This window comes from Triticum urartu, chromosome 6A (assembly GCF_056163025.1).
Source record: "Triticum urartu cultivar PI428250 chromosome 6A, HENAU_Tu73, whole genome shotgun sequence".
Taxonomy (NCBI): Eukaryota; Viridiplantae; Streptophyta; class Magnoliopsida; order Poales; family Poaceae; genus Triticum; species Triticum urartu.
In genome coordinates, this window is record NC_141878.1 from 545,959,625 (window position 1) to 545,972,907 (window position 13,283).

The following is a 13,283-nucleotide window of genomic DNA, read 5'->3' on the forward strand; positions in this document are numbered from 1 at the left end:
GCACCGGGTTAGAAAAAAATTCATAAATTTTTTAAAAGAAATTCAGAAAATTCCAAATAAAATTTGTATGGTAGACAATTTGATGCGTGAGGCCCGCCCCAAATTTCAAGTCATTTGGACATATGAGAAGCTCTCAGCAAAAAAGACAAATCGGACCAAAACAGTACATGAACAGTAAACATTTTTACAGACCCCCAATTTTTCTTTTTTGCTGAGAGCTGCTCATATGTCCAAATGACTTGAAATTTGGAGCGGGCCTCACGCATCAAAATGTCTATCACACAAATTTTATTTGGAATTTTTTGAATCTTTCTAGTATTTGTTTTGATTTTTTTTGTCGTCGCGGGTGCAGATGAGCTCGGGTGCAGAAATGGACTTTCGCATTTATGACACTAAATTAGTATCACTAGATTCGTTTTGAATTATAATTTCATATTATATCAATTTTATGTCATATATGTTACTACTCTTTTGTATATATTTGGTCAAAATTTTAAAACTTTGACTTAGAACAAAGGCTAGAAGTACACTTATTCGCGGACGGAGGGAGTAGTTTATAGAAAAAAAAACAAAGTTTTAGTCCCTCAACTATTGCATAGGTCTAAGTTTAATTACCATTACAATATATCGTCATAAGTCTTGGCTCGTCACATGTCCAAACAGTATAATTCAGTACATTTGGTCCATTGCTCTATTGAAAGTGGTTGCCGGGATGAAGTGATGGCAATTTCACACGTGGCAGCCCAATCAACACAAAATCAATAATAATTTAGAGAAATGGTAAATTGGCAAACCTAAATATTTAGTAAACCGACTAAGATTTTAGGAATATTAAAAATTTAAAAAATAGAAATATTTCAACCAAAAAATCTTGAAAATTGGTTAACTTTTGCAAAACCATGGATTTCCAGTAAAGTAACATAGGTTTTATTTCTAAATTTTCATCAAAATTGCCGTATTTTCCAATACCTTTGAACTCAACTACAAATCTGACTTCAGTTTTTTTTTACCATGGCTAATCGAACATTTTTTATGGCAATTTATGTTTGTCGAGGTGGCAAGTTTAGTTGGCAATCATGGAAAATCTGCCTTAGTTTATCTTTTTGCCAGGAAATTGCGATGTTTGCAAAGTAAATTCTTCATCCTCACACCAACATAAATAGCCATAAAAACTATGATTTGCCATGCTTAAAAACCTGGAGTTGGGATTTTAACATTACCAATACCTTTTGAAATAAACCTCTATTTCGGTATTTCCTAAACTTGATAATATCTTCTCTTCTATCTTCATATTACCTACATTTTTGCAAACCTTCCTTTTTACAAAATCTTTTTAATTTTTTTTCAGTATGCACTTTTCCCCATATAAGTTCCATACAAATTAGAGAATGTAAAATATATTTCCACCCAAAATTATGTTAATTGGTTTCATTTGCAAAAAAACCCTTCAAGTTATTCGTTTTGTTTTAGTTTTCCTTTCTCATTTTCATGCTGACTTGGTTGCTACATGTAAGAATGTTCCACGACATGGTCGATAAAATTACTTGCAATGGAATGAAGGAACAAATTTAGATAGTTTACACACTTGAGGGACCACGAAATTTTGAAAACCAAAATTTAGGATGCAACAAGAATCGAGGGGCGCTGGCACATAGCATGCATATCTGGCGGGCCAAAACCCTCATCTATGTCGATTATTTTACCTCCAGTCACAGGTGATGGGCCAGCAGATTGTACCCATCAGGGGGGGGGGGGGGGGGGGGCAACTCCAACCATCATGTGCCAGATTTTAAATCATTCTTTTGTGTCATGTATTGAAATTGCATCTAGATCATTTTGTTTTGCATCTAGATCATTATTTCCCGAACAATATCATCAACGGAGTACTTGTCTGGCTTACTTTATAGAAAAAAACAAAGTTTTAGTCCCTCAACTATTGCATAGGTCTAAGTTTAATTACTAGTACATATATTACCACAAGTCTTGGCTCGTCACATGTCCAAACAGTATAATTCTGTACATTTGGTCCATTGCTCTATTGAAAGTAGTTGCCACGATGAAGTGGGGGGGGGGGGGGGGGGGCTTTTTCGGTAAAGTGGTTGCCGTGATGAAGTGATGGCAATTTCACACGTGACAGCCCAATCAACACAAAATTAATAACAATTTAGAGAAGTGGTAAATGGACAAACCTAAATATTTTGGTAAGTTGACTAAAGATTTTAGCAAAAAAGCCCGTGCGTTGCAACGGGAAAGAAAATAACACACACTCTTAACCCAATAATCATGACTCAAGACCTTAATAGGCCCGCATCTTTTAGTTTCACATGGCATCACATTTGTGTTGCCGACAGTAACCTCGGTGCTCACACAATTAAAACGCGTTTGAATGTGGTCAGTCCTAAGGTCTCTCTCTCTCGCGCACGCGTGCACACTCGCTCGAAATAATATGAAAAATATGTTGTTTTCCCTGCAAGATTTTTCATAGGTCTGCATGTCTGGTTCTTGATGTTTTTTTCTCTCACACTGGTTTTAATAGATGTTTATTTGCAATTAGAATCACTGACTGTACGAAAGAAAAACGGACTATGCACTATAGATTAAGTTTGCACCAAACATAATATTTTAGAAAATACTTAACAGCTAAAAATAATATCATATTTAGATTCTACATATTTTTAATCAAATTTCATATATAATATGTTAAAATCGAAGTTACGGTTTAAAAGATATGGATAGTTTTGTTTTACATAAACTGTGGATTGATAACCAAAACGTCAAGGGTTTCTTTGTGTAAACGGAAAAAAACGTTTCGGCTGACTTAAAACTGGACGGCAGGCTGATTATCTAAAATATCAGGGGGTTTTCTGGGAAAATAAAAAAACGGTTCGTTTGTAACTTAAACGTGTACTGCGGGTTGATTTAGAGAAAACTGGGGGGTTTATTTGTAAAATGCACGACGGACGACCAGAAACAGTTCCTGCTTTATTAGTAGGTAAGATTAAAAATTAGAAAAAAAACAAAAATACAAAAAATTCTTGAAATTTGGTTAATACAAAACCATGAATTTCCCGTAAAGTAACAAACATTTTATTTCTAAAGTTTCATCGAACTAGCCATATTTTTCCAATAACTTTAGACTCAACTACAAATCTGACTTCAGATTTTTAACCATGGCTAATCAAACATTTTTTATGGCAATTTATGTTTGTTGAGGATGGCAAGTTTAGTTGGCAATCATGGAAAATCCGCATTAGTTTATCTTTTTACCGGGAAATTGTGGTGCTTGCAAACTAAATTTGTCATCCTCTCACCAACATAAATAGCCATAAAAAACTCTGATTTGCCACGCTTAAAAACCTGAAGTTGGGATTTTAATTACCAATACCTTTTGGAATGAACCTCTATTTCCTAAACTAATGATATCTTCTCTTCTCTCTTCATATTACCTACAATTTTATTTATCATTTTTGCAAATCTTCACTTTTACAAAAAAATATTAAAATATCTTCAGTATGCAGCTCCGTCAGCTACTTCAACTGGTCATTCAGAGGCGTCGGGTGCTCCGGCACGAGAAATTGTGACCAAAACAACTTCTCGGCCGAGTTCCCCTCCTGGGCTCGGAAGAATTGTGCGGCATCGGTGGCACTCTTCGGAAGATCCGCAAACGCGCCTGGAGAACTCCACACTTGGGTGAGCAAAGCATACCTGTGACCTCCAAAGATACTCTGCAAAAGAAAGAACTTACCACCCGCTATCTGCCCCGCCTGATGGATCTCTTCGCGAGCACTACGGGACTCGATCCACGCTTCTTTGGCATCTTGAAGAGCCTTGGCAAACTCGGACGATTGGGCCGAAGTCTTCTCCTCCAAGGTTTCGCATTTGTTGATGGCATCCTTCAGCTCCTGCTCAACTTCGGCCACCCGAGCTTCGTGTTGGTGGCGGGCAGCTTGCTCGGTCTTTAGTTCAGTAGCCACTTTGTCAGCGGCTGCCTTATTCGCCTTCGTCTCTTTCTTGGCCTGGGCGAGGGCGCCTTTGAGGGTCTCGACCTCGGCTGCGCCATCTGCGATCATAATCAAAGCATTCAATGAGTTAACCTCTAAATATACATATCACTTCTAATATAAAAAATAAATTCTTTATCAACATTGTATGCATACCTTGCGTCTCGTCGAACTGCTTATTAATGCGGTCGAGTTCCTCATCAGCCACCTGAAGCTTCTGATTGAGGTCGGAAACTTCTGTGGTAGGATATCAACACAGTATGTTACTTTCCCGAATACTATGTGGATCCTCTGTCCGGTTTCTTCTATACCGGACAGAGTCTCAGGGGCTACTGTCTGTATATAGGATTAGTCTTCTATATAAAAGGTATTTAGAACATTACATCGCATACCTCAAAGCCTGTTAGTAGGCTGCAGAAGGCTTCATTCAGTTCGTTTTTAGCGGACTAAACCTTCCCCATAACCGCACCCATCAGGGTGCGGTGCTCCTCCACAATGGAAGCACTTTGCAGTGCTTCCTCCAGAGCGTTGGGCGCCTCCGGATTAGCGGAGGCTGCCGATGGAGCTGACGCTCCTCCCCCCTCTTTCGAAGGGGGCTGCTTGTCCGATCCCGGAGCCGTGTTGGTCTCCAGAACGGTGTTTGGCTGGGGCCTGAATTGTTGGGGGTCCCCACCGTCGGTCATCATAGGGGTCGCCTCCCCTAGGTTTTCGACGACCGAGGTATTAACCTCGGGCGCTCTCTCGACGGCCTCATTCGCCCCCTGTCAGCCAGGAGAGGCCCTTCGGGGCGACACTTCGGTGTCCTCCACGGCGATAGGCGAGGGGGCTCGAGGCGGAGTGTCACTCTCTGCCATCTTGGGCGGCAGAGAATTCCCCTCCGATAATGGAGTTTGCGGGAGCTCACGAGGAGGTCCGAAAGGCTAATAGACAAAATAACTTATATAATGGAAGCAAGGAGACCGAAGATAAACAGTAGGTTTCTGAATACTAATGATTCGGCCAGGGGATTCACCCTAGGAGGTCTCTTGGGGACTAGTTCGGACTCTGAGTCCGAACTGTCTGAGAGGACCACCTTCCCTCTCTTGGGTGCCTCCCCCTTCGGGTCCTCGGAGGCCGCCCTTCTTCTCCCTCCCCTTACGAGGGGAGTTGCTTTCCACCACCACCTCCTCCTCCTCTTCTTCCTCGTCTCCCTCGTGGGAAGAGAGGGCTTCGGTCTCTCCGGACACTATGTCTGAAGGACCATTGTGGCGGGGGCCTCCCTTGGCCTCCTTGCCTTTCTTCTTCTTGGCCTTCTTCTCCGGCGCCCGATAGGGCGCCGGGACCAGCATCTCAGTTAGCTGGGGTGTGTCTGAGTCTCAGGCAGCGCTGCCGGACAGTTGATCCGCTCCGCCTTTGCCATCCAGCCCCGTACGGAAGGCAGACAATATATTATATCTGAATTACTGACCGAATAGGTCTTCGAAAAATTATGCTTACCGCTGAGGCCGGGTTCTCGATGTCGAGTCCGATGTCTTCGGTCTTCATCAGCCAAATTTTCTGAGCCTTGAAGAGATGCTTCCATATATCTTCGTGCGTGGTGCCAAAGAAGCGCTTCAAGGTCCGTGGTTCCTCCGGACTGAACTCCCACATGGGGAAGTGATACGTCTCCATCGTATCTACTTTTCCAAACACTTTTTCCCTTGTTCTAGACTCTAACTTGCATGATTTGAATGCTACTAATCTGGACTGACGTTGTTTTCAACAGAATTGCCATGGTGTTATTTTTGTGCAGAAATAAAAGTTCTCGGAATGACCTGAAAATCAACGGAGAATATTTTTGGAATATATAAAAAATACTGGCGAAAGAATCAAGGCCAGGGGCCCACACCCTGTCCACGAGGGTGGGAGGCGCACCTACCCCCCTGGGCGCGTCCCCTGCCTCGTGGGCCCCCCTGGTGCTCCACTGACCTCAACTCCAACTCTATATATTCACGTTCGGGGAGAAAAAAAATCAGAGAGAAGGATTCATCGTGTTTTACGATACGGAGCTGCCGCCAAGCCCTAATCTCTCTCGGGAGGGCTGATCTGGAGTCCGTTCGGGGCTCCGGAGAGGGAAATCCGTCGCCATCATCATCATCAACCTTCCTCCAACCTCCATCACCAATTTCATGATGCTCACTGCCGTGCATGAGTAATTCCATCGTAGGCTTGCTGGACGGTGATGGTTTGGATGATATTTATCATGTAATCGAGTTAGTTTTGTTAAGGTTTGATCCCTAGTATCCATTATGTTCTGAGATTGATGTTGCTATGCTTAATGCTTGTCACTAGGGCCCGAGTGCCATGATTTCAGATCCGAACCTATTATATTTTCATGAATATATGTGAGTTCTTGATTCTATCTTGCAAGTCTATAGTCACCTATTATGTGTTATGATCCGTTAACCCCGAAGCGACAATAATCGGGATACTTACCGGTGATGACCGTAGTTTGAGGAGTTCATGTATTCACTAAGTGTTAATGCTTTGGTCCGATACTCTATTAAAATGAGGCCTTAATATCCCTTAGTTTCCAATAGGACCCCGCTGCCACGGGAGGGTAGGACAAAAGATTTCATGCACGTTCTTTTCCATAAGCACGGATGACTATATTCCGAATACATGCCTACATTACATTGATGAATTGGAGCTAGTTCTGTGTCACCCTATGTTATAACTATTGCATGAGGAATCACATCCGACATAATTATCCATCACTGATCCATTGCCTACGAGCTTTTCACATATTGATCTTCGCTTATTTACTTTTTCGTTGCTACTGTTACAATCACTACAAAACCAATACCATTACTTTTGCCACCGTTACCACTACTATCATATTAGTTTGCTACTAAATACTTTGCTGCAGATATTAAGTCTTTCAGGTGCGGTTGAATTGACAACTCAACTTTTAATTCTTGAGAATATTCTTTGGCTCCGCTTGTGTCGAATCAATTAATTTGGGTTGAATACTCTACCCTCGAAAACTATTGCGATCCCCTATACTTGTGGGTTATCAAGACTATTTTCTAGTGCCGTTGCCGGGGAGCATAGCTCTATTCTTTGAGTCACTTGGGATTTATATCTGCTGATCACTATGAAGAACTTGAAAGATAAAGGAATCAAGATTTTTTCCTGAACTACGAGGGGAGGTAAGGAACTGCCATCTAGCTCTGCACTTGATTCACCTTATAACTTGCGACACCTACACCTGCTTTTCATTCTGATATGTCGCATATTATTGATGATGCCACTTCTGCTTTGCATGATACTTATGATGAAACTACTTCTATGCTTGATAATATTGTGCCATTAGGTGAATTTCTTGATGAACAACTAGCTAGGGTTAGAGAGAATGAAATTATTGAAACTAATAATATCGATGAAAGTGATGATGAAGATTCTCCCCCTAGATATGAATTGCCTATTGTTCCTGAGGGTTATGTTATGGATGAAGAAACTGCTAGACTTCTTAGCTTGTAGTGATAGATATGATCTTAAGAAATTATTAGCTAAGCTTAAAGAAAAATCTCTCAATGCTAGAATGAAATATGACCCTGCTTTTGCTACTTCACCTATCTTTATTTCCGAAAAGGATTATGATTTCTCTGTCAACCCAGAGTTAATTACTTTGGTTGAATCTGATCCTTTTTATGGCTATGAATCTGAAACTATTGTGGCACATCTTACTAAAATAAATGATATAGCCACCCTGTTCACTAATGATGAGAAAACTCGCTATTACTTTATCCTTAAGTTGTTTCTGTTCTCATTAAAGGGTGATGCTAAAACATAGTTTAATTCTCTTGATCCTGGCTGCGTGCGTAGTCTCCAGGATATGATTTATTACTTTTCTTCTAAATATTTCCCCACTCATAAGAAACAAGCTGCCTTAAGGGAAATATATAATTTTGTGCAAATTGAAGTAGAGAGTCTCCCACAAGCTTGGGGGAGGCTTCTCCAGTTACTTAATGCTTTGCTTGATCATCCTCTCAAGAAAAATGAAATACTTGATATCTTTTATAATGGACTAACTGAAGCTTCCAGAGACCACCTGGATAGTTGTGCTGGTTGTGTTTTCAGGGAAAGAACTATTGATCAAGCTGAATTGCTATTGAATAACATGTTGAGTAATGAAAATGATTGGACACTCCCTGAACCAACTCCTAAGCCAATTCCGAAGAAAAGGGGATTCTATTTCTCAGTTCTGAAGATATGCAAGAGGCAAAGAAATCTATGAAAGAAAAAGGTACCAAAGCTGAAGATGTTAAGAATTTACCACCTATTGAAGAAATACATGGACTTGATAACCCGACACAGGTAGTAAAGGTAAATTCTCTCTATAGATTTGATAAATGTGAAATTCCATCTACTAAGTTTGCTAGCCAATGCTTGGATGAGTTTGATAATTTTATGGTTAAAAAAAGACTTCAATGCTTATGTTGGTAGACAATTGAAATGTAATGCTTATATGATTGAACACTTGAGTGATTATATGTCTAGAGTTAAAGGTGAACTTAAACTCATTAGTAAACATGCTTCTATGGTTACCACTCAAGTAGAACAAGTACTTAAAGCTCAGAATGATTTGCTCAATGAATTAAATAATAAGAAAAATGATAATGCTGTTAGAGTTATGACTAGAGGGGGTAAAATGACTCAGGAACCTTTGTATCCTGAGGGCCACCCCAAGAGAATTGAGCAAGATTCTTAGAGAATTAATGTTGATGCACCTAGTTCTTCTTCCAAGAAGAAAAAAAATGATAGAACTTTGCATGCTTCTAGTGAACCTGTGGTTGACACACTTGAGAATCCCAATGATATTTCTATTTCTGATGCTGAAACACAATCTGGTAATGAACATGAACCTAGTGATAATATTAATGATGATGTTCATGTTGATGCTCAACCTATCAATGACAATGATGTAGAGATTGAACTTGCTGTTGATCTTGATAACCCACAATCAAAGAATCAACGTTATGATAAGAGAGACTTCGTTGCTAGGAAGCACGGTAAAGACAGAGAACCATGGGTTCAGAAACCCATGCCTTTTCCTCCTAAACCATCCAAGAAAAAGGATGATGAGGATTTTGAGCGCTTTGCTGAAATGATTAGACCTATCTTTTTGCGTATGCGTTTGAGTGATATGCTTAAAATGAATCCTTATGCTAAGTATATGAAAGATATTTTCACAAATAAAAGAAAGATACCGGAAGATGAAATTTCCACCATGCTTGCTAGTTATACTTTTAAAGGTGGAATACCAAAGAAACTAGGAGATCCAGGAGTACCAACTATACCATGCTCCTGTTGGGGAACTCAGTAATTTCAAAAAAATTCCTACGCACACGCAAGATCATGGTGGTGCATAACAACGAGAGGGAAGAGTGTCATCCACGTACCCTCGTAGACCATAAGCGAAAGCATTATGACAACGCGGTTGATGTAGTCATACGTATTCACGATCGACCGATCCCTAGTACCGAACGTACGACACCTCCGTGATCTGCACACGTTCAGCTCGGTGACGGCCCGCGAACTCACGATCCAGTAGAGCTTCAAGGGAGAGTTTCGTCAGCATGACGGTGTGAGACGGTGATGATGATGCTACCGGAACAGGGCTTCGCCTAAGCATCGCTACGATATAACCGAGGTGGATTATGGTGGAGGGGGCACCATACACGGCTAAAAGATCAACTGATCAACTTGTGTCTCTTTGGGTGCCCCCCGCCCCCGTATATAAAGGAGCAAGGGGGGAAGGTTGGCCAGCCTTGGTGCGCCCCAAGGAGAGGAGGAATCCTCTTCCTACTAGGAAGAGGATTCATCCTTTCCTAGTCCAACTAGGAAGAGGGAAGGGGGAAGGAAAGAGAGGGAGAGGGGGAGGGAAAGAGGGGTCGCGCCCCTCTCCCCTAGTCCAATTCGGACTCCTCATGGGAGGGGGTGCACCACCTCCTGTGCTGCAGCCCTCTCTCCCCCCTCAGGCCCACTAAGGCCCAATACTTCCCCGGGGGGTCCCGGTAACCCCTCCGGCACTACGGTTTTCTTCGAAACCATCCGGAACACTTCCGGTGTCCGAATCTAGCCGTCCAATAAATCAATCTTTACGTGTTGACCATTTCGACACTCCTCGTCATGTCCGTGATCACATCCAGGACTCCGAACTACCTTTGTTACATCAAAACACATACACTCATAATACCGACCGTCACCGAACTTTAAGCGTGCGGAGCCTACGGGTTCGAGAACTATGTAGACATGACCGAGACTCGTCTCTGGTCAATAACCCATAGCAGAACCTGGATGCTCATATTGGTTCCTACATATTCTACAAAGATCTTTATCGGTCAAACCGCATAACAACATACGTTGTTCCCTTTGTCATCGGTATGTTACTTGCCCGAGATTCGATCGTCGGTATCCCAATACCTAGTTCAATCTCGTTACCGGCAAGTCTCTTTACTCGTTCCGTAATGCATCATCCCGCAACTAACTCATTAGTCACATTGCTTGCAAGGCTTATAGTGATGTGCATTACCGAGAGGGCCCAGAGATACCTCTCCGACAATCGGAGTGACAAACCCCAATATTGATCCATGCCAACTCAACAAACACCATCGGAGACACCTGTAGAGCACCTTTATAATCACCCAGTTACGTTGTGACATTTGGTAGCACACAAAGTGTTCCTCCGGTATTCGGGAGTTGCATGATCTCATAGTTATAGGAACATGTATAGTTATGGAGAAAGCAATAGCAACAAACTAAACGATCATCGTGCTAAGCTAACAGATGGGTCAAGTCAATCACATCATTCTCTAATGATGTGATCCCGTTAATCAAATGACAACTCATGTCTATGGTTAGGAAACATAACCATCAGTTTGGTTTGGCCTACTAGATTGATCTTTCTTGCAATGGGAGAAGTGCTTACCTTTGGGTTCAATCTTGCGGTGCTCGATCCCAGTGACAGAAAGGGAACCGACACGTATTGTATTGTTGCCACCGAGGATAAAAAGATGGGGTTTATATCATATTGCATGAGTTTATCCCTCTACATCATGTCATCTTCCTTAAAGCATTACTCTGTTCTTATGAACTTAATACTCTAGATGTATGCTGGATAGCGGTCGATGTGTGGAGTAATAGTAGTAGATGCAGAATTGTTTCGGTCTACTTGTCTCGGACGTGATGCCTATATACATGATCATACCTAGATATTCTCATAACTATGCTCAATTCTATCAATTGCTCGATAGTAATTCGTTTACCCACTGTCGGGGATATATCCCGCGATATGACCTGGCCGGAGATATGACCCGGCTGGGACTTGATGTTTCATTGGTGACCCGACAGACTATAAGCCGGCAGGAACAGTTAAGCATTGTAAGCTGGCAGACACAGTCATGTAACTCGGCAGACACAGTCATGTAACCCGGCAGACACAGTCATGTAACCGGGTAGACACAGTCATGTAACCCGGATAGTTAAGCAGACAGTTAAGTCAGATGGTTAAGCTGGACAGTTAAGCTGGACAGTCAAGCCGAACAGTTAAGCCAGACATTTAAGCCAGATTGTAAATCAACAGTTAAGAAGCCCAAAACGTTAGAAGCCCATGGAGAGAAGCCCATGGAGAGAAGTCAGAATAGTTAAGTCTAAGTCCGAGTTGGACTCTACATGTAACCCGCCCCTTCAACATATATAAGGAGGGGCAGGGCACCCCAAGAGGGACAAGTTGAATAATCATTAAGTCTAGACACAACCAGACGAGCCGGAGTTACGGCGACTCCCTCATGATGATAATGAGACCTAGCCACAAACAACATGTAGGGTTGTGATACGTCTCCAGCGTATCTATATTTTTGATTGTTCCATGCTATTATATTATCAACCTTGGATGTTTTATATGCATTTATATGCCATTTTATATGATTTTTGGGACTAACCTATTAACCTAGAGCCTAGTGCCAGTTTCTGTTTTTTCCTTGTTTTAGAGTATCGCAGAAAAGCAAAATCAAACGGAGTCCAATTGACCTGAAACTTCACGGAACTTATTTTTGGATCAGAAGAAGCCCAAAAGACTTGGAGTCCACATAAGGGAAGCTTCGAGGAGGCCACGAGGTAGGGGGGCGCGCCCTCCACCCTCGTGGGCCCCTCGTGGCTCCCTTGACGTACTTCTTCCGCCTATATATCTCCATATACCCTAAAAACATCCGAGAGCACAATAGATCGGGAGTTCCGCCGCCAGAAGCCTCCGTATGCACCGAAAGCCAATCTAGACCCGTTCCGGCACCCTGCGCAGGGGGAATCCTTCTCCGGTGGCCATCTTCATCATCCCGGTGCTCTCCATGATGAGGAGGGAGTAGTTCTCCCTCGGGGCTGAGGGTATGTACCAGTAGCTATGTGTTTGATCTCTCTCTCTCTCTCTCTCTCGTGTTCTTGAGGTGATACGATCTTGATGTATCGCGAGCTTTGCTATTATATTTGGATCCAATGATGTTTTCTCCCCCCTCTACTCTCTTGTAATGGATTGAGTTTCCCCTTTGAAGTTATCTTATCGGATTGAGTCTTTAAATATTTGAGAACACTTGATGTATGTCTTGCCGTGCGTATCTGTGGTGACAATGGGATATCACGTGATTCACTTGATGTATGTTTTGGGGATCAACTCGTGGGTTCCGCCCATGAACCTATGCATAGGGGTTGGCACACGTTTTCGTCGTGATTCTCCGGTAGAAACTTTGGGGCACTCTTTGAGGTTCTATGTGTTGGTTGAATAGATGAATCTGAGATTGTGTGATGCATATCGTATAATCATACCCACGGATACTCGAGGTGACACTGGAGTATCTAGGTGACATTAGGGTTTTGGTTGATTTGTGTCTTAAGGCGTTATTCTAGTACGAACTCTAGGGCTGTTTGTGACACTTATAGGAATAGCCCAACGAATTGATTGGAAAGAATAACTTTGAGGTGGTTTCGTACCCTACCATAATCTCTTCGTTCGTTCTCTGCTATTAGTAACTTTGGAGTGACTCTTTGTTGCATGTTGAGGGATAGTTATGTGATCCAATTATGTTATTATTGTTGAGAGGACTTGCACTAGTGAAAGTATGAACCCTAGGCCTTGTTTCAACGCATTGCAATACCGTTTACGCTCACTTTTATCATTAGTTACCTTACTGTTTTTATATTTCAGATTAGAAAAACCTTTATCTACCGTCCATATACCACCTGTATTACCATCTCTTCGCCGAACTAGTG